At 40.3% G+C, this 19,897-nt stretch overlaps 1 long non-coding RNA gene across 1 annotated transcript in view; it reads right to left on the reverse strand.

Annotated features, from left to right (window-relative positions):
- LOC140736840 (uncharacterized) overlaps positions 1-3,073 on the reverse strand; it is a 94,746-nt gene extending 91,673 nt beyond the window's left edge. The window contains exon 1 of the long non-coding RNA XR_012101013.1: positions 3,000-3,073. This is a non-coding gene — a long non-coding RNA (uncharacterized lncRNA). The remainder of the gene's footprint in view (positions 1-2,999) is intronic.
- Between the last annotated feature and the right edge of the window lie 16,824 nt (positions 3,074-19,897).

The raw sequence follows: 19,897 nt of genomic DNA on the forward strand, positions 1-19,897 counted from the left end.
ATAGCAATTGGAGCTGTCTCATGCTGTTAGAACCATTCCAGCTTCTCTATCTCTAATAAACAACCATCAGATATAACACTTAAGCAAGCACGCTAAGGACAGACAAGTTCATAACTCAGACAGGCAGTTTATGCTAAAATGCTGCTTGGAAAGTAATTTGTAAAGATTGCTATAAATGTCCAAAACTACTACATCAAGCTAAGCACAAAACAGGGAGAGGAAGACTCATAAACAAAAGATGAAAAAGAAGCAGTTTGTCACAGACTGCGGAGTTAAAAATGGCCACGCTCAGACTAATTTGTATAGATTGTTGAAACATCTGGTTTTGTGTATCATGGATGAGAGATTGATGATTTCCACACACGAGAAGCGAATGATCTGTGAGAGGTATTGACCGCTGTATTGTATAGCTGTCAGTGTCGTCGCAGTGCTTGTCAGTAGAATAGCGTTTCCAGTTAGAATTCATTTGGTGAGGTGCTGTCAACGCAGGCCAGAACAAATGCCCCAAATAAAAGCAATGCTCCTGTTTTCAACAGGCATCCCATCTGGTTACAAACTGAATAAACTTTATGATGATATTTGTGAGGCTTTCCAGAAGAAATGTAATTAATTCATTTTGTTTCCCCTTCTCCCACCTCTGAAAAGTCTACCTGTTTCACTATCACGTAGGTGACAGGAAATTTTGGGAGGGGAAGGACTTTCACAAATCATACCTTCTATGCTATATATATTTCCAACATACACTCAGTGGCCTCTTTATCAGGTATCTCATGTAATAAAGTGGCGACTGAGTGTACGTTTGTGGCATTTGTCTGCTGTAGCACATCCACTTCATGGTTCGACGTGTTGTGCATTCAGAGATGCCTTTCTGCACAGAACTGTTGTAAAGCATGGTTATTTGATACAGTCACCTTCCTGTCAGCTTGAACCAGTCTGGCCATTCTCCTCTGACATCGCTCATTAACAAGCCATTTTGGCCCTCAGAAATACCACTCACTGGACTTTTTTTTTTGTTTTTCACACCTTTCTCTGTAAACTCTGGGGACTGTTATGCATGAAAATCTCAGGGGATCAGCAGTTTCTGAGATACTCAAACCACCCCGCAACCATTTCATGGACTAAGTCACTTAGATCACATTTCTTCCCCGCTCTTATGTTTGGTCTGAACAACATCTGAACCTCTTGACCACATCTGCATGCTTTTATGCACTGAGTTTCTGCCACATGATTGGCTGATTAGATACTCGCATTAATGAACGGGTGTACACATGTACCTAATAAAGTGGCCACTGAGTGTATGTGTACACATAGCAACAAACAACATAGCGGGTCCTGAGGGGTCCCTTTATACCTATCCTTTCAGTGTTTCAAATATCATGCTCCTTTGCAACTAGAGTAATGGTACTGGGGTTGCTGACTGCAACGTTCTCACCTCAAACATAGATTTTAAGCCCTATCTGACATAAATAGCAGCAGATAACTTCACCATAGGTGGTTACACACTTATTATGCAAACAATCTGAGTTCCCAGAATCCCATAGTTTAAAGCTGTGAAGCTGACTCTTTGAGCACACAAAACTTCCAGCTATTAAGAGGCCATCTATATCATGTGCTAAGTGATAGCATTAATCTGGTCTACATACTTTCTTGAACTAAGTAACATAGCCAGCATTGTCTGGTTTGAAACAGGTCTATTAACATAACCCCATTGTCTTAAACTGCATCTCTTGAGTAGTCAGCCCAAGTGTTGTGGGACTGTGTTCTATATACAGTGCTGTTTGTTTGCAAAACTATCCTTTTAACATCAGACTACTTATTGCTTGCCACTTACATTAAGAACTGAAACCAGCTTCCACTTACAACAAGTAGGTAAATAAAGGATATTAGTTGGAAGTTTAACTTATTCAAACAACTCTTTGATCTCTAGAGGTTTCAGCTGCTGTGCTAGAAAACCGAGCTTGAAAAAAAGCAAAGGTTCCCTAGCCTTGTACGGTGACTATCCATCACAATAGTTTTTGCAGGCTTTGAAATATGTGATTACATAATGATGATCAGAGGAAGAGTAAATTTCTTTTTATATTGCTTTGTTTATTCCTCATCAATAAACAACTTTAGTGAGTGGTTAACTGAATATAAATGAAAGAATAAATCAAATTACAGTTTAAGACTACAATTTAAAAGTAGTCAACATTTTGATTGAAGCTCAGCATTAACATGGCGATCTTTATTATTGTGAAATGCTACAGAAAATTAAAAAAGGGATTTATTCATGTTTCCCTTTGTGTGATTTAACTTCAAGAATGCTTTGATAAAGAGGTGGAAGAATAGACTAACTCATTGATCACCAAACTTCCCCCAGCTTCCCATTCCACCAAACAAGTCAATTGCACGTGCAAAAAGCTGAGACCAGGCCTTTATCTACCATAAGTCCACAAGATATAGGAGCAGAATTAGACCATTTGGCCCACTGAGTTGGTTACAGCAGTCCATCATGGCTGATATATTATCCCTGTCAACCACATTCTCCTGCTTTCTCCCCATAATCTTTGACAACCTTACTAATCAAGAACCTATCAACCTCTGTTTTAAATATACCCAATGTGACTTGGTCTCCACAGCTTTCTGTGGCAATGAATTCCACAGATTTGCCACCATCTAGCTAAAGGTATTCCTCCTTATTAGTTGAACTATAGAATATAAATCAAATTGTATGTGTGGTAATGTTGAGTATCACTGCCTAACAACATAACCTAACAGTTATAATATTATTAACACAATTAAAGACTCTAAGCAGCATCACAAAATTAGATTTGAAGCTAGGTCACATTCTGACAAGTGTTCAAAAGCTTGGCCAGATTGATTTCCAAGTACTACTTAAGGAAGAAATTGCATAGAAGTAGTGAGATTTAAGGAAAGAATTTCAGAGCTGAGAACCTTGTAATGTCCTCCAGCAACATAAGTCCCTAATTTGACTGTACGTTTCCATTGCAGGCACATACCCAATTTTGATTCCTCCACTGTAAGTAATACCATCAGCTGTCTACACTCTATTCTCCGGTCTTCCCTCCTTGACTTTCTTTTGATTAAAATGATCTTTAAAACTTTGGACTGCTGGGCTCAAATCGTGATTTAAAAGTGACCAATTGTACATTAGTGATTAATCATTTCCTCAAGACCGAAGCACTAATGAGTCCCAACACCAGAGGAACATTTCCACACTTTGATAAACACAGGAGGAAGGTGAAAAAGTATTAAATATAAACTGAAGTTTAATATCTCATAATCTTCCAGTAATCTGTTTGGTTTTTCATTTGTCTATGCTCAGAGTGCAAATAAGTTTTTTAATAAATTGGAATAAAGAGTGTTTGTCAGATTCAATAATCTGGATTTAAGACTGTATATTCCTTCTTTATCTAGTTAGCCTTTTACTGCAACCAACAACTTTGAAATAGAGCTAATAAATCAAAATAAGCTCATGTTTCAAGAAAAACTTTGGAAGTTAGTTCAGTATTGCAAATGCTAGTTGAATATTTTTTGTACTTTGTCACTTTGTTATTTTCCTTTCCAGTTACATCTTGCACAGTCTGGATCTGACTGCATGTTGCAAGATTCTCCATCTGCAGTCTGCTCAATAGTAAGTGGAGACTTTAAATGCATCTTAGAAAACAACATTAGCATGCAAAACATCTGTGGAGGGTCTATCCAATGTTAGATAGCTTTAAACGCATAAGTTATGAAAGATGCTGGAAGACTGACTATCTTTTAATATCAATCTGTCATATAATACCATGATTAGAAAATGTCTTTGAGGGTGGATGTTTGAAAGATATTACTCATCTCACCTCTTCAGATCTTTCTTTTCTTGTAAGTTATAGCTAAATGACATATAGATAATAGCTGCGATGAGCTCAGAATATCAGCTAACCCTCGGAGGATAGCAGCAGCATTTGTCACCAAAGTATGGCACTAATTTGTCAATTTCCATGGCAAATGTTCACAAGTTAAATAAATAGCTGCAGTTCTGGAAGGTGGTTATACAGTAATCACCATTAGCAATCCACACACATCTTTTTTCTTGTACAATTCACAAGAGCAATAAAGCATCTGTGTGAAAGGAGCTGAATAGTCCAAGGTTGCATTTGCTGTTAGTTAATTTTAAAATATGACACAGATGAAAGTGCTTAAGAGACAACATATCACTTCAACAGGAACTCAATCTTTAGAGATCCAGTGCGGCATTTTTTTTTACAATCATTCCTGGAACAGAGTCTTTCTATAATTGAGGATTAGTACTTCAGCTAAAAAAACAGAGCACAATTGAATTCTGGTTCTAGAGGCATGGATTTGAAGTATTTAGTGGAAGGATTAGTGGGAGCTGAGTGAAAGGGGGTCTGTAACCCACTGTCTTGAAGGGTAGCTGGGGAGAAATGCTCAGCAAAATAAAAGTAACATGGGTGTATTCTTTGGTGCCATAACCTGCAGGGCAACAGAGCAAGTCCTGGAAAATGAGATTAACCTGAATGAATCTTTCTTGACTGGCAAAAAACTCACTTCCCTCTCTTGCCAAATGTTTAAAAGTAAACCAGACTATTTGGCATAATTAACATGCAAAATGCTGGAAGAACTCAGCAAGTCAAGCAGCATCTATAGAGATATCTATATCTATATTTCCATAAATACTGCCTGACCTATAAACAGTCAATGTTTCCAGCCAAGACCCTTCACCAGGAGCTGTAGATGTTGCTTGGCCAGCTGAATTCCTCCAGCATTTTGTGCGTGTTACTCTGGATTTCCAGCATCTCTAGAATCCCTTGTGTTTAATATTTGCGATAATTGAGTTTTGAACCTCAGGTCTTTGTCATCATCCAAAATAGTTAAATCCCATGACTGTAATATTACCGCACTACTCCTGCATCTGCTTATCTGCTGAAACCCACATTCATGACCCTAATTAGATTGGACCCTAATAGGTTTCCTCATTTTTTTTCTCCTTTATTTAAAGAGCATCCAAATCTCTGCTGCCTCAGAAACTGAACCATAACTTCATCAACATTGAAAAGCAACAGATGCTGGAACTCTGGAAAAAAAAAGACACAAGAATTGATGGGAGCTCTCAGTGGTTTGGGCACATTCCGTGAAAGCAGAGTTAATTTTTCATGTTGACGACTCTTTGGAATTGGCATTTTATTGTCACGTGAACTGCAAACAGCTATTTTGCATACTGTTGCTACAGATCAAATCATTACATAGTGTGTTGAGGTAGTACAAGGTAAAACAATAACAGAATGCAGAATGAAGTTGGTCCATAGATGCTGCCTGACCTGTTGAGTTCCTTCGGCATCTTGTGTGTTTCCTGACTTCTCTTCTTTCTTTCTAGTCCTGATGAAGGGTCTCGGTCTGAAATGTCAACTGTACTTTTTTTCCATAGATGCTGTCTGTCCTGCTAAATTCCTGCAGCATTTTGTGTGTGTTGCAGAATGAAGTGTAACAGCTACTGAGAAAGTGTAGTGCAGGTAGGTGCAAGGTAGGTTGTAAGGTCAAGTGTACATTTTATCACACTAGGAAACCATTCAATAGTCTTCTAGCAGCAGGATAGATGTGTCCTTGAACCTTGTGGTATGTGCTTTCAGGCTTTTGTATATTTTGCCGAATGGGAGTGGGGAGAATAGATAATGAAATTGTGAAGGGAGCCTTTCATTATGCCTTACTGAAGTTGCAGGAAGTGTCTAAAGAGGAAAGGCTGGCATTCACAACTCTCCAAGTGGTCTGGGGAAATAAGTTAGTTTCATATTGCAGAAAGATTTGGGAAGGCACAACGGAAGAAAAGGAACATCTCTGACTGGATTAAGGCCAGGGTTGTCATGATGATAAGTTATCGATGGAGTTATGGTTGCTGTTGTTGATTGAACTGCGAGATCCTGCATTAGGTCAGAGGTCATGCAGGATCCAAAACCCTACTGATTTCAGTGGCATTTACAGAACACTGATTAGATTATAAAGGGAAAAATTAGTTACTCTTCCAAAAATACTGCAGCTTGTGGAAAAGAAAACATGGTTTGACCTATCACCTGCCAGTGTGCACTCCTTCCCCTCCCCCACCTCTTATTCTGGCTTCTTCCCCTTCCTTTCTAGTCCTCATGAAGGGACTCGACCAAATATGTTGATGGTTTATTTCTCTCCAAAGATGCTGCCTGATCTGCAAAGCTACCCCAGAATTTGTGTGTGTCACTCAGTATTTCCAATATCTGCAGAATCTTTTTGTGTTCATAGTTTGTTTTTTTATCATTTTTCAATAGTTTATGTGCAATTATGTATTTAATTTCTGTTTTATGTTTTAAAATTATTTTTTCAAAGTTATTCTTTTCAACTTTTGTAAGTCATAAATGGCTGTCTCAGAGATGGTAAAATTGGTGAGACTTTTTAGAAGTCAGGCTTCTGGACAACATTGCATACCACCAAGTTACTATCCAAACCATAATGGAGACCTACCTGTTGTGGGGCCCAGTGAGATATGATTGGCAATATGGTCAGCAAACTCAATAATGCACAATTTGGACTATTGCCTCAATTTTAATATTCCAATATCTGATCGCCAGCCCCCCCCCCCCCCCCCGCCCCACTGGATTGTAATTTCCTCCTTCTGCAATGAACTGGCATAGCCACATTCCTCCACTTCAGGCCTTTTGGTCACTCTTGTTCATAACAGTATCATCACTGGTATCTGTGCCATCAGTCACCAGTACCCTAAGCTCTGAAATCCTCTCTTTAATCTTCTTTGATTCTCCAAATTTCACTGTTAATCTTTAATTACACAGCTCAACATTTATCGCTTTGAATAATCAATTGCACATCTGCCCTGAAATCTCTCCATGTGGTTTGCTGTCTGTTCTTTCCTTGGTAGTGCTCTTTTGGAGCACCTCAAGTCATTTTCTCATATTAAGATTGCTTAAGAAATGGATGTCGCCAAATTTAATCATGATTCCACGTGAGTTGTAATAAAATCTGTGAAGATCTTCTCAGATACACCACCTCATTGACTCTTGTTGCCATCTGAAATAAGCTTAAAGTTGCTAATGAGAATGGAACAGTGGAACGAGGAATATAATCACAGTAAATATTTTACTGAGTTTATATTGTAAATGTATGTTTGTACTTTTCAATGAAACTCAATCTAGATTATGAGTATTTGTGGATTTCTAATCGCTGACGTTAAAAACAGACCAATTATGGAGTACATGCTAAAATGATGCTGCACATTGGAACCGATATTTTGTCCTTAGATGCAAGAAGCCATTGGTACAAGTAACTCAGCTTGCTTATGCAGAGTAGGCCCATGCAATTTTAAAAGTCTAAAGGGAACAGTAAGTTGGAACTCATAAATACTTTAAAAAAGTTTGTCAGCTCATGTGATGCTTATAAAATAGTGTAAGTAACTTACAATATTAAACCTAAGGATAGAACAACATTTTCATAGATATGATATCACTCTTATTTAAATCCTGTTTAGTACACAACCTTCTGAAGTATGCCATCTTCAGAGGTTAATTTACAGGTGCTTAAGTCAATTTAACTAAATGTGGAAGGATGGAGAAAGAATTAACTTCTGAATATAAAACGTTTTGAATCTCAGGTCCAATCTTTTGTCCTGACCAGAAGACTCGATGGGCCAAATGACAAAGTTGAAAGTAAAGTTATTATCAAAGTGCATATATGCCGCCGGAGATCCATTTTCTTGTGGGCAATCACAATAAATACAAGAAACACAATAGAGTCAAAAAAAGAAAATATCTCACATTACAAAAACCAATGAGCAATAAAAGCAAAAACTGTGCAAATATAAAGAGAACAAGAAAATAATAATAATAATAATAATAATAATAAATAAACAGGAAATTTCGAGAACATGAGATAAATGAGTCCTTGAAAGTGACTCCATAAGTTGTAGAAACAGTTTAGAGATAGAGTGAGTGAAGCTATTCCCTCTAGCCCAGTACGTGGGCTACAGTAGCCCTGTTCGTGGGGTGTACAGGGGGGTAATTTGATTTTTAAGGGGGGCAATTCGAGAATGAGTTATTAACAGTGAATTTTTTCTAGTAAGTCTGTGTGAGTATGAGTGTGTGTGCGAGTTAATACATATGTGTATATACAGTATTCATACATAAAAATACTTGTGTGTATGTACATGTGTAATTGCGTATGTACTGTATATATAGTGTATCACCATCATTACAACCATCAAATGGCTTTCATAATTAAATTAATGAATTGACTGATGTAGGAAGGAACGAATGAACAAGTCCAAACGCGTAAGAAACTCGTACGAGGTCGCGCCAATGCTGCTTTTTGCAGTAGCTTTCGGTTCTTGGTGGTGTGAAGGTGTGTACATTGCGTCATCTCTTTTAAACGGTGTATCTGTCTTTGTATGCTGTAGAAACGAATCGGCATTGTTTTATTTATTTTTTATTATTATTATTTTAATATCACTTAATGTTCTTTTTTTTTACAATTTCTTAGTAATTTCTTCCTCAGAACTTTAACAGTCCTTTGGTTCTTTTATTTTTCTCTTTCATGAATGCCATGTTCTTTGGAAGCTTGTTTAAACCAAGTTAATGGTCTTTTAGGCTTCCTCCAGGTGAATAGGAGTTCACTTTTTGAATAATAAGAATTATATATCACCACAGGGGGCATCAGGATTTTAGAGGTGATTAGGTGGGGCATGGCCAAAAAAAGCTTGGGAACCACTGCTCTAGCCCAAGAGCCTGTTGGTTGTGGGGTAATAATGTTCTTGAACCTAGGGGTGCATGTCCTGAGGCTCCTGTATCTTTTAACTGTGGGTAGTAGTGAGAAGAGTGCATTGCTTGGGTTGTAAGGGTCTTTGATGATTGATGCTGCTTTCATGTAACAGCAATCTATATAGATATGCTCAATAATGGAAAGAGCTTTACCCATGATGGATTGGGCCATATCCACTACCTTCTGTAGGATTTCCCATACAGGGACATTGGAGTTTCCATATCAGGCTTTGACACAACCAATCAATATATTCTCAACCACATCTGTAGAAGCTTGTCAGAGTTTTAGATGGCATGCTAAATCTTGGCTAACTTCTAAAAAAGTAAATCTGTCGTGCTTTCTTCGAAAGGTATGCTGGACCCAGGTCAGATCCTCTGAAATGATAACACAGAGGAATTTAAAGTTACTGACCCTCTCCACCTTTGATCTCCCGTTGAGGACTGGCTCATGGACTTCTGGGTTCCTCCTCCTGAAGTTAATGATAATCTCCACCCCCTCCCCCCCCCCCCCCCACCTTTAAACTCTACTCCTCATCTTCTTTTCTTTGGTCCTGTTGAAGGATCTCAGCCTGAAAAGTCATATGCACTCTTTTCCATAGATGCTACCTGGTCTGCTGAATTTCTCCAGTATTTTGTGTGTGTTTCTTGGATTTTCAGCATCTCATGTTAATGATAATCTCCTTGGTTTTGCTAACGTTTTGCTAACAAGTTGTTACACCACTCAGCCAGATTTTCAAATCCCTCCTATACACTTATTCGTCACCACCTTTAATTCAGCCAATGACAATTGAGCTGTCAGCAAACTTAAAAATGGCATGGGAGCTTTGCCTAGCCTCACAGTCATAAGTATGAAACAAGCAGAGCGGGGGCGAAGTACACAGCCCTGTGGTGCACCTGTGCTGATGGTGATTGTGGAGGAGATGTTGTTAATCCACACTGACTGGGGTCTGCAAGTGAGAAAAGCAAGGATTCAGTTTCACAAGGAGACAATGAGGCCTAGAACATGAAGAATTTTGATTATTGATTGACCTATTTCTGCTCTTATGTCTTATGGTCTTATGTACAGATGCAGAAACCAGCGACTCACTTCCCATTTTAGACTATCCGGCATCATATTGTCAGAGGTTCTAGGAGAACATTGGAGTATTCAGACCCAGCTCTGGTAAAAAAAAAATAGAAGACTAGTCATTTAGTCTATGCTTGTCTTCAATATTGGTCTCCACACAAGAGCTCAGGTATGGGCATCCTTATGAATTGTGCTCATGACCACATCAACATCCACCCAAGACCCAACAAGTTCCCCCGGTGCAAATGCTCACTTGGCAGTTGCAGCAGTGATATCAAAGGTGCATCACATGCCAAATGATATCATCCCTCTGTACCAAAAGACATCTTCATGCATTGACTCTTCATATTCACAAGACCAATAACTTAATTTCATTTTAAGATGCGTGCACGCATGGAAGCCCCAACTGTGTTTTGTGATCGATTTTTCAATTCCATTCAATCTTGTAGTGCATTGTGTGTGAAGGTGTTACAAAGCTGAGAATGCTTTACATGTTACTGACAATAGTCATTGATAATAGAAGTTGTAGCAAAAATGCAGTTATGTACCAAATAAAATAGATTGTTTGCTCACAGCAAGAAACCAAAAATTTGTTACATTTGGTGAATCTATTTGCACCTAATTGCACATACAAAATACTGTAAGTAACTTACAATATTAAGCATAAGGATAGAACAACACTTTCATAGATATAGAATGCTATCATCCTTATTTAAATCCTGTTTAGAACAACACAACCTTCTAGATTATGCAATCAAAATGACTAAAACAAATGTTTTAGTCATCTTAGTCAATTTAACTAAATGTGGAATGACGGAGAAAGAACTAACTTCTGAATATAAAACATTTTGAATCTCCGGCTGCTTCAGATACAATGATAGAAAAGCAATTGGGAAAAAAATGAAAAAGAAATTGTATTTCAAAAATGAAGATTTGGCTAAAGCTACTTGCAATTACTCTACACTTTCTACTTACAAATCTCTCAAAGGCCCCAACATTCTATTAGCTATTAGGATCCTTCAACACTCCATGATTTCTGTGCGCCCTTAGCGCTGGAAATCTGATTATTGCTTTCAGTTTCTAGGCATTAATGACATTCTCACTCAATTCTTTTCTTCTATAGTTCTTAAGATCTGCTTCTTTGACCAAGATATTACAAATCTACCCAAATATCTTATGCTTGTAAAGCTCTTGTAAATCATCTTGGAATGATCTTGCTACATTAATGTTGTTATTTCTGATGTTAGCTGTTGTGGTTTGATTGCATGGACTTTTGTGAATCAAAGGAAATGTAAACAATGAATACTGGAATTACTCTTGTTCAAAAATGAAAAATGCAGAAATTTCTGTCAAGCTTACTGATGAACTTGGGTGTAGGGTCCAATTGAGATTAATTAATAGACTGGCAATTGTAAGCCTAGCCTATTGATCCAGAAATATGAGTTCAAATAATCCTTGAGCACCCAGCTGAGTTAAGTTCACATAACTGAATTAAATTGGAATAAAAATATTAGAGTCAGTGATGGTAGATTTGAACTACCAGATTTTCATTAAAGTTCAACTGGTTCTAATCTTGTTGACATGGTTCCTCACAACCCTCTGAAATGGCCTAGTACAGAAGGGATAAGAAGAGACATTAAACCGTGGCCTTGAAGAGACATTAAACAGTTAGTTTAACATCTCTTGTCAGGAAAATGCTTGAAGCTGTCATTAAGGAAGAAATAGCGAAACATTTAGAAAGGAGTGGATCCATTAGACAGACGCAGCATGGATTCAGAAAGGGCAGGTCCTGTTTGACAAACTTACTGGAGTTCTTTGAGGACATAATGAGTGCAGTGGATAGAGGGGAACAGGTGGATGTCATATACTTGAATTTCCAGAAGGCGTTCGATAAGGTGCCGCACAAGAGACTTATAAATAAGATACGGATGCATGGAGTCGGAGGAAGTGTATTGGCATGGATAGTGGATTGGTTAATCGATAGAAGGCAGAGAGTTGGTATAAATGGATGTTTCTCCGGCTGGCAGTCAGTGGTAAGTGGGGTGCCGCAGGGGTTGGTGCTGGGCACACAGCTGTTTTCCATTTACTTTGATGATTTGGAAGAGGGGACTGAGTTAGCGTAGCAAAATTTGCTGATGACACTAAACTGAGTAGAAACGCAAATTGTACAGAGGATGTGGAGAGTCTGCAAAGGGATATAGATAGGTTAAGTGAGTGGGCCAAGGTCTGGCAGATGGAATACAACGTTGATAAACGTGAAATCATCCACTTTAGAAGGAATAATAGAAGAGCAGATTATTATTTAAATGGTGAAAGATTGCAGCATGCTGTTGTGCAGAGGGACTTGAGAGTGCTTGTTCATGATCACAAAAGGTTGACTTGCAGGTACAACAGGTTATTAAGAAAGCAAACGGAATGTTGGCCTTCATTGCTAGAGGGATTGAATTCAAGAGCAGGGAGGCCATGCTGCAACTACACAGGGCACTGGTGAGGCCGCACCTGGACTACTGTGTGCAGTTCTGTTCTCCATACAGAGGAGGTTCACCAGGTTGATTCCAGGGATGAAGGGGTTAACCTGTGAGGAGAGATTGAATCACCTGGGACTGTACTCTCTGGAGTTCAGGAGAATGAGAGGGGATCTTATAGAAACATACAAAATTTTGAAAGGGATAGATAAGATAGAAGTAGGAAAGTTGTTTCCATTGGTAGGTGAGACTAGAACTAGGGGACATTGCCTCAAGATTCAAGGGAGAAGATTTAAGAGAATCTGCTTTTCCCAGAGAGTGGTGAATCTGTGGAATTCTCTGCCCAGGGAAGCAGTTGAGGCTTCCTGACTAAATATATTTAAGAAGCAGATAATTTTTTACATAGTAAGGGAATTAAGGGTTATGGGAAAAAGGCAGGTAGATGGAGCTGAGCTTATGGACTGACCAGCCATGATCTTATTGAACGGCGGAGCAGGCTAAATGGGCCAGATGGCCTACTCCTGCTCCTATTTCTTAAATTCTTAATGACAACAACATCCACATCCCATGAATAGATAAAGAAAGAATGGCTGTATCTTTGATTTTCTCCAAGAATTCCTGACATGAGTTTGCTTCCTTTGGTATCTCTCTTTCAAGATGTTTAAGAACAACAATAAAGCTAGCTCTATGCAACCTTTACCATAAAGCATTATATATTTAACAATCAGGTTTATTGTCACTGACATGCAACATGAAATTTGTTAACTTAGCAGCAGTAGTTCAATGCAATACATAATCTAGCAGAGAGGAAAAATGATAATAATAATAATAATAATAAATAAACAAGTAAATCAATTACATATATTGAATATATTTTTGATAAGTGCAAAAACAGAAATACTATATATTTTTTAAAAAGTGAGATAGTGTCCAAAGATTTAATGTCCATTTAGGAATCAGATGGCAGAGGGGAAGAAGCTGTTCCTGAATCACTGAGCGTGTGCCTTCAGGCTTATATACCTCTTACCTGATGGTAACAGTGAGAAAAGGACATGCCCTGCTTGCTGGAGGTCCTTAATAATGGGCCTCCCTTTCTGGGACACCGCTCCCTAAAGATGTCCTAGCTAATAACTGGTGCATTTGGCATCTGACTCTACACTACAGAGGGCGAAGCCACCCAGCGGTCAGCCAATTTATGCTTCCCAGGTAGCCCCAAATTCCTTATGAGGACTCCATCTCCAGGCATGGGTTGGGAGAACCTAACCTTTTGCTCATACCTCCTCTTATTTCCTTGATTCTGCTTGGCAGCCACAACCTCAACTGATTCATAAGCCTTTTTCGGCTCCCTTCTCATATCAGACACGTACTTCAGATAAATCTTCAATGGTAGGTCTTCCTCGCCAGTCCCAAAACAAAGGGCGGTGGGCAACCTCACCTCGCACCCAAACATCAGATAATACGGCGAGTACCTGGTAGCTTCATTTCGTGTACAATTGTAGTAGTGGACCAGATGTCCAATATGTTCACTCCGCTTGTTGTTCTTGCTGATTTCCAAGGTTCCAAGCATGTCTAGCAAGGTCCGATTAAACCTCTCTGGCTGGGGATCACCCTGTGGGTGATAAGGAGTAGTCCTCGACTTCTCGACTCCAAGCCTGCTCAGTAACTCATGTATGAGCCTACTCTCGAAATCCTGTCCCTGATCACTACGTATCCACCTGGGGAGGCCATAATAACTGAAATACTTCTCCCATAACACTTTGGCCACAGTGGATGCCTGCTGATCCTTGGTAGGGAAAGCTTGCGCATATCTGGTGTAGTGATCCGTGATGACTAAGACATTCACCATGTTTCTGGCATCTGGCTCTATTGACAGGAAATCCATACACACCAGGTCAAGGGGTCCTGCACTCTGTAAGTGGGACAGTGGAGCTGCCCTCATAGGCAGCGTCTTCCTCCATATGCACCGAATGCACGACTTGTAGTATTCTTCGACATCCAGCTTCAGTCGGGGCCAGTAAAACCGGTCTCTGAGCAATCCATAGGTCTTTTCAACCCCCAAATGTCCAGAATCATCATGAAGTGACTTCAACACAATACTCTGGTACCAGCTGGGTACGCCGAGACTGGTCCGGTGGTGATGTGACCCGGAATAGGATCTGGTTCCTCAACAGCAAGCTGGGACATTCTCCCAGTGATGGAGGCATTGCAGGCGTGTTTTGGCTTCTCTGCTTGGGCCATGTTCCCATTTCAACCGCTGACTAAATGGTACCGATGTCCGGGTCATCTCGCTGAGCAGCTGCCACTTCCCCAGGACTCAATTCCAGTAACTGGTTTGTCTTCAGAGTAGTCAGGTTACAGTAAACTGGAGGAATGCCATCATCATAAGCTCCCAATTGATCTACCACTCGAAGCTACCCTTGCCTTCAGTCTGCCTTCACCGTGATGGAAAACTGACACATGGCTTTCACTCCCGAAAAGGAACGCTCTCCCACTCCTCATCCCTGTCCAGCCTTTCATGCACACATTGGGACAAAGCATCAGCATCAACGTTCCTACTTCCCAGCCAATTCTTCAAGTTGACATCATAGGCAGACAAAACCGCAAACCACCGATGGACTGCGGCATCCAATTTTGCTGAGGTCAGGATATAAGTTAGGGTTGTTGTCCGTCCTCACCTCTCACCTCTATAAATGCCATCTTCTCTTTCCCAGCCTCGCCATAGAGGTAGTCACTCAACTTATCCACCATGACAGAAATTCCAACTTGTGTGTGTGGGGTAGTTTTGCTCAGAGGGCAACAGACTCCAGCTGACAAACGCACCAGGTCTTAACCCGGTGTCCTGATACTGATACAGGACAACCCTTAAGCCCTCTCTGCTGGTGCTGTATGCAGTACATATTGCAATCAGGGGTCTGCAAAAGCCAGCACAGACACCTGGATCAGCATTTCCTTCAGTGACTGAAAGGCCTCTTCACATTTCGCATTCTACCTCAGTCCTAAAGGCTCCAAAGGGCTAAGATACTCTTTAACTTCCTTTTGTCCTCCTCCCTTTCTTCCCCAAAGGAGGGCGACCACACAGAAGCTGATTTAAAAGGTGACTCACTTTCACGTTGCCCCTCACAAACCTCCAATAGTAACCACAGAACCCAAGGAACGAGTGCAAAGCACTTACTGTCTGGAGCCATTGCCATGTGGTCACCGTCTCTATCTTAGACAGATCCATAGCTACTCCATCCTTGAGACTATGTGCCCGTCATAACTGGCAGATGTCTTGCAGAACTGGCACTTGTCCAAAGAAAGTTTTAACCCTTCAGCTTTCAGGCGACCCAGCACTTTCAGTGGCCTCTCTTCATGTTCCTCTAAGGTGGACTGAAACACTTTGAGGTCATCCTGATAAACAATACCTCAAGCAAGCTCATACACCCCACCGTTTTCTCCACGACATGCTGGAAGGTTGCAGGGGGTCCCAATATGCCCTGGGGCATCCTTTCGAACTGGAAGAGTCCCAGTGGACATATAAATGCCATCTTCTCTATCCCAGCCTCACTCATAGGGATCTGGTAATATCCACTCCTCAAGTCCAGCACACTGAACCACTTCGCTCCACTCAGACAGGCCAGCATGTCTTTGGTGCTTGGGAGGTGGATCCTCTAAGGGGACGGACTATGCAGAGGGCTGCGTAAGTCTAGGGAAGCCAATCTCTGACCCCACCAAACATATGAGATTGAAGTGTAAAACCTCCTGTTTGTGTGGATACTGCATGATCTTTGGACAACTCCGGAACATCTTTGGACTGTGGGAGGAAACAGGAGCACATGGAGAAAAGCCATGCAGTCCATGGGGAGAATGTACAGACTCCTTACAGAAAAATGCAGGAGCTGAACTCTGACTCCAGAGCGTCCCAAGTTGTAATAGCATGCTAATCACTAATGTGTCTGCGGGAAGCTGGACGGCCTTGCAAAAAGAGGGAGAACTGACACATTGAGGAGATTTAAAACGAGAATGAGGGTGTCAAATTGGAGATGTTGTTTAATAAGCTATTAACATGTGCACATATAAGTAACAGGACAATTTAGGACATGAATGTGGAGTATTAATAGACTTCCTAATCAGCAGAAGATTGACACTGAGATGCTAATGAAGAAAAGTAATGTCTAGAGATGGAGAAGCCATGGACAAAGGTTTCAGGCAAAAATTTAGCTGGGGAGGGCAGACTACGGAAATAACATATGGCTATGGAAATAGACACAGTGCAGATATGTGACTGCCAACACATTAAGATCAGCACTGAGGTAATCACCCTTAGTTGTTGCCAGTGGAAGGGATGAAGTTTTCAGCTTTAACAGTATTTTGGGTCTTCCCATAGCTATTTGGAAGAAATTTCTGTCATTCAATGTATGATGTTGGATAAGTATGTCTCACAATTTAGAGAGAATGATGGGGTCAAAAAAGATTTAAAGATGTGATGGTGAGTTCATTAACATCAGCAGACCTTTGAATTGACAGTGATCAGCCAATAGGCTGATCCTGGACTTATTTCCACTTGGAATAATTTACTTATTATGATTTAATTATTTATGGTTTTATATTGCTATATTTCTACACTATCCTTGGTTGGTGCGACTGTAACGAAACCCAATTTCCCTTGGGATCAATAAAGTATATCTGCCTGTTTTTAGATGATGTAATTGAGAGGCAGCACATAAATGATAAATGGGAGAGAAGCAAGGGTAAAATCTTGGGAAGGCAAGAGGTCATGGTGTATGAGTAAAAGAGAATCCATTGCAGATGATTCAAGTACTAATGGTGGGTAGGTAAGAATGGAACCGGGCAAATGTAGTCCCACTCAGCTGGATAATTATGAAAAGGCTTTCATGCAGTTTGCAAAGCACTTCAGAGGTAATGGCTACTGGTAGGACAAGCAGGGAATGCTTGACCTAGTAACAACTAACTTGATCTCTGCTGTGATTTTGGTGATTCTTGTTTCAGTATATTGGATGAACCCGAATTGGGATGTCTCAAGCAAGGAGTTTAGGAAAAGATGCACTTGGATTTATGAAGTGACACCCATGTTCAAAGAGTATTTTTCCAATCTGGCTGATTATTCACTGCTAAATGACAGGAAAGACTAATTCAGAGGAATTGCTTATGGGGTGATATATGCATGAATCCACCAGCCCATGGTATGTAAATAGTTTCATGTGCAGAGAATTAAATATTTCAATCTTAAATCTTATATGAGTTAAAAACCCTCATACTCCTCCTGTAGATGAATTGTTACCAAGTTTAAATTAAATGAATGAGCTCCTCTTATTTAAGATTGTGATATGATATGGAAGGATAAAGGACAAGATGTACATTAAAAATACTTTTAAAGAGAACAAAATAAATTATGGATTGTCGTTCATTGACTTCTAATTTAAGACAAAACCTAAGAAGCGGTGAAAAGAAAGCAAAGAGCAGTTTCAGAACCTTGGTACAATGATGGCAGGCAGAATAGAGTCCAGCTGTTTTGCAGATTCTTTTGGGCATTTATAATTGCCAGTGATTTATTTCTCAGCTGGAAGCTGGCCAGCTGATAATTGACAATCAGCAGGAGGAAACAATTGGGTTGCCCCAAGTACATAGGAGGTCCACCTAATACAATATTTGAGTGGGCTTATAAATAAGCTGGAGACTACCCAGCTAAAAAAAATAAACAGGTTGGCTGCTTAGGCATCCAAATTGGCATTGTGCACAAGCTGTGGGATTGTAATCAGGGCAGATGATACAATTGGACAAAAGATGCACCGTACACCTCTGAGTCTATTTTTTGCTTATATTCAGCAGCCTAATAAAATATTGTTAAAAGGAATAACCAAAAGCCACTGAGAAATGGCCCTGGATATCTTCAGTTTCTGTTAATTTGCCTCCAAATCCATCTTGTCAAAAATCTGCATACTGATGCTAGCCCCAACAACACCCCTTAGTTGCCAAGCTGCTCATTTGATTTCTTGAACTTTCACAACCCGTGAGGTTCTGCGGTGTTCGGTATCATATTATCTTTAGAATTCCATGCCAATCTGGAGATGGGCTGCTCCACCAAGACATATGAGTGAAACACTGGACAAAACTGTTTCTTCCCCAATGTTCAGGTACAAGTTGGTTATCATTAACAAAAGCACCTGAATGGGCATGAAGTTAAAGAATCCATGCTTATACCTGTGGTGAACTACATATACCTGTCTGGACACGCCACCCCCGCTGACTGCTCCTGTGGCTCCTCCCACTGACCGTGGCTCCTCCCACAGACCCCGGTATAAAGGCGATTGAGGCCTGAGCCCTGCCCTCAGTCTCCAGGATGTAGTATGGTGGTCAATTGCTGCTTGTTCTTTCTTCCAGTAAATAAAAGCTGATATCTCGCCTCACGTCTCAGAGAGTTATTGATGGTGCATCAATACCCATGCTTTTGATTTTCATCAATATCAATGGTGTTATTCATACTTTATTCTGAACTCAGAAGAAACAAGTCAGCCATTAAACACCTTCAGCAAGTACCCCCATTCAAATAGAACATAATTGATTTATACTTTCACATTCACTCCAGACCTATCAATTCTGACTATCCTTAGCAAAAGAAGATAAAATCTTACTGCTGTCTTATCTTTTACACATGAAAACACAACAAAAGTCATTAAACTACTGGCTAAATGAAGTTATTCAAGAAAAGATCCGTAGCACTAGAAATGGAAGCTTAGGGGCTTGGATGAAGAGGTATTGAGGAAGACAAAAAGAGAGAGGAGGGGATGCAGAGTGATATCATGAATGGCAATATGCAGAGTGTATTGCGAAGAGGCTAAGCATACAAAATATAGTTCAGATTAAGAACAAAAATTTCAAGATGATATTAAAGGCTCTTATCCAAATGTGAGCAGCTTTCATAAAATGCAGGCCTGGAAGACTAGTGCACCTTCAGGGTGCCAGATTTTCATGGCTCTGGAGACGGGTCGATTCAAGGCCGGTGCCCCTGAGTGAGGCATTGCGGGAGAACACAGAGCATCGGGAGCAGCGGGTTAGCTGCTGAGGGCTGTGTATCCAGAGATCTGCACTTTTCTGGGGCCAACTCTGGGTGCAGAGCTTGGAAAAAGCGTCACAGCAGACTTCTGACATCATAAAGCAGCAAGTTGTTTATTATGTTTCCCCTCTCACTGTGAAATGGGACTACCTCTTTTTACTGTATTAGGGAGAGAGAGAGAGAGCCTGGGGTATGTCGAATTACCAGGCAGATGGATAATCTTTGGGGTACTGCAAGTCTATGTCTTTATTGATGCTTTGCTCCATGCTTGAGTGCTCGGTAGGGGACACAATGATTTTTAGCTGGTCGGGGAGGGGGGTCATTGCTTTGCTGCTGCTTCTGCGTGGGAGGGGGGAACTGGGGGCAGTTCCAGGGATCTAACATCTAACTGTCATTCAGTCTTTGGGGCACTCCTCTGTTTTCATGGATGTTTGCGAAGAAAAAGAATTTCAGGATGTATATTGTATACATTTCTCTGAAATTAAATATACCTATTGAAACCTATTGAAAATGATAGGCA

Source organism: Hemitrygon akajei, chromosome 12, assembly GCF_048418815.1.
Source record: "Hemitrygon akajei chromosome 12, sHemAka1.3, whole genome shotgun sequence".
Lineage (NCBI taxonomy): Eukaryota > Metazoa > Chordata > Chondrichthyes > Myliobatiformes > Dasyatidae > Hemitrygon > Hemitrygon akajei.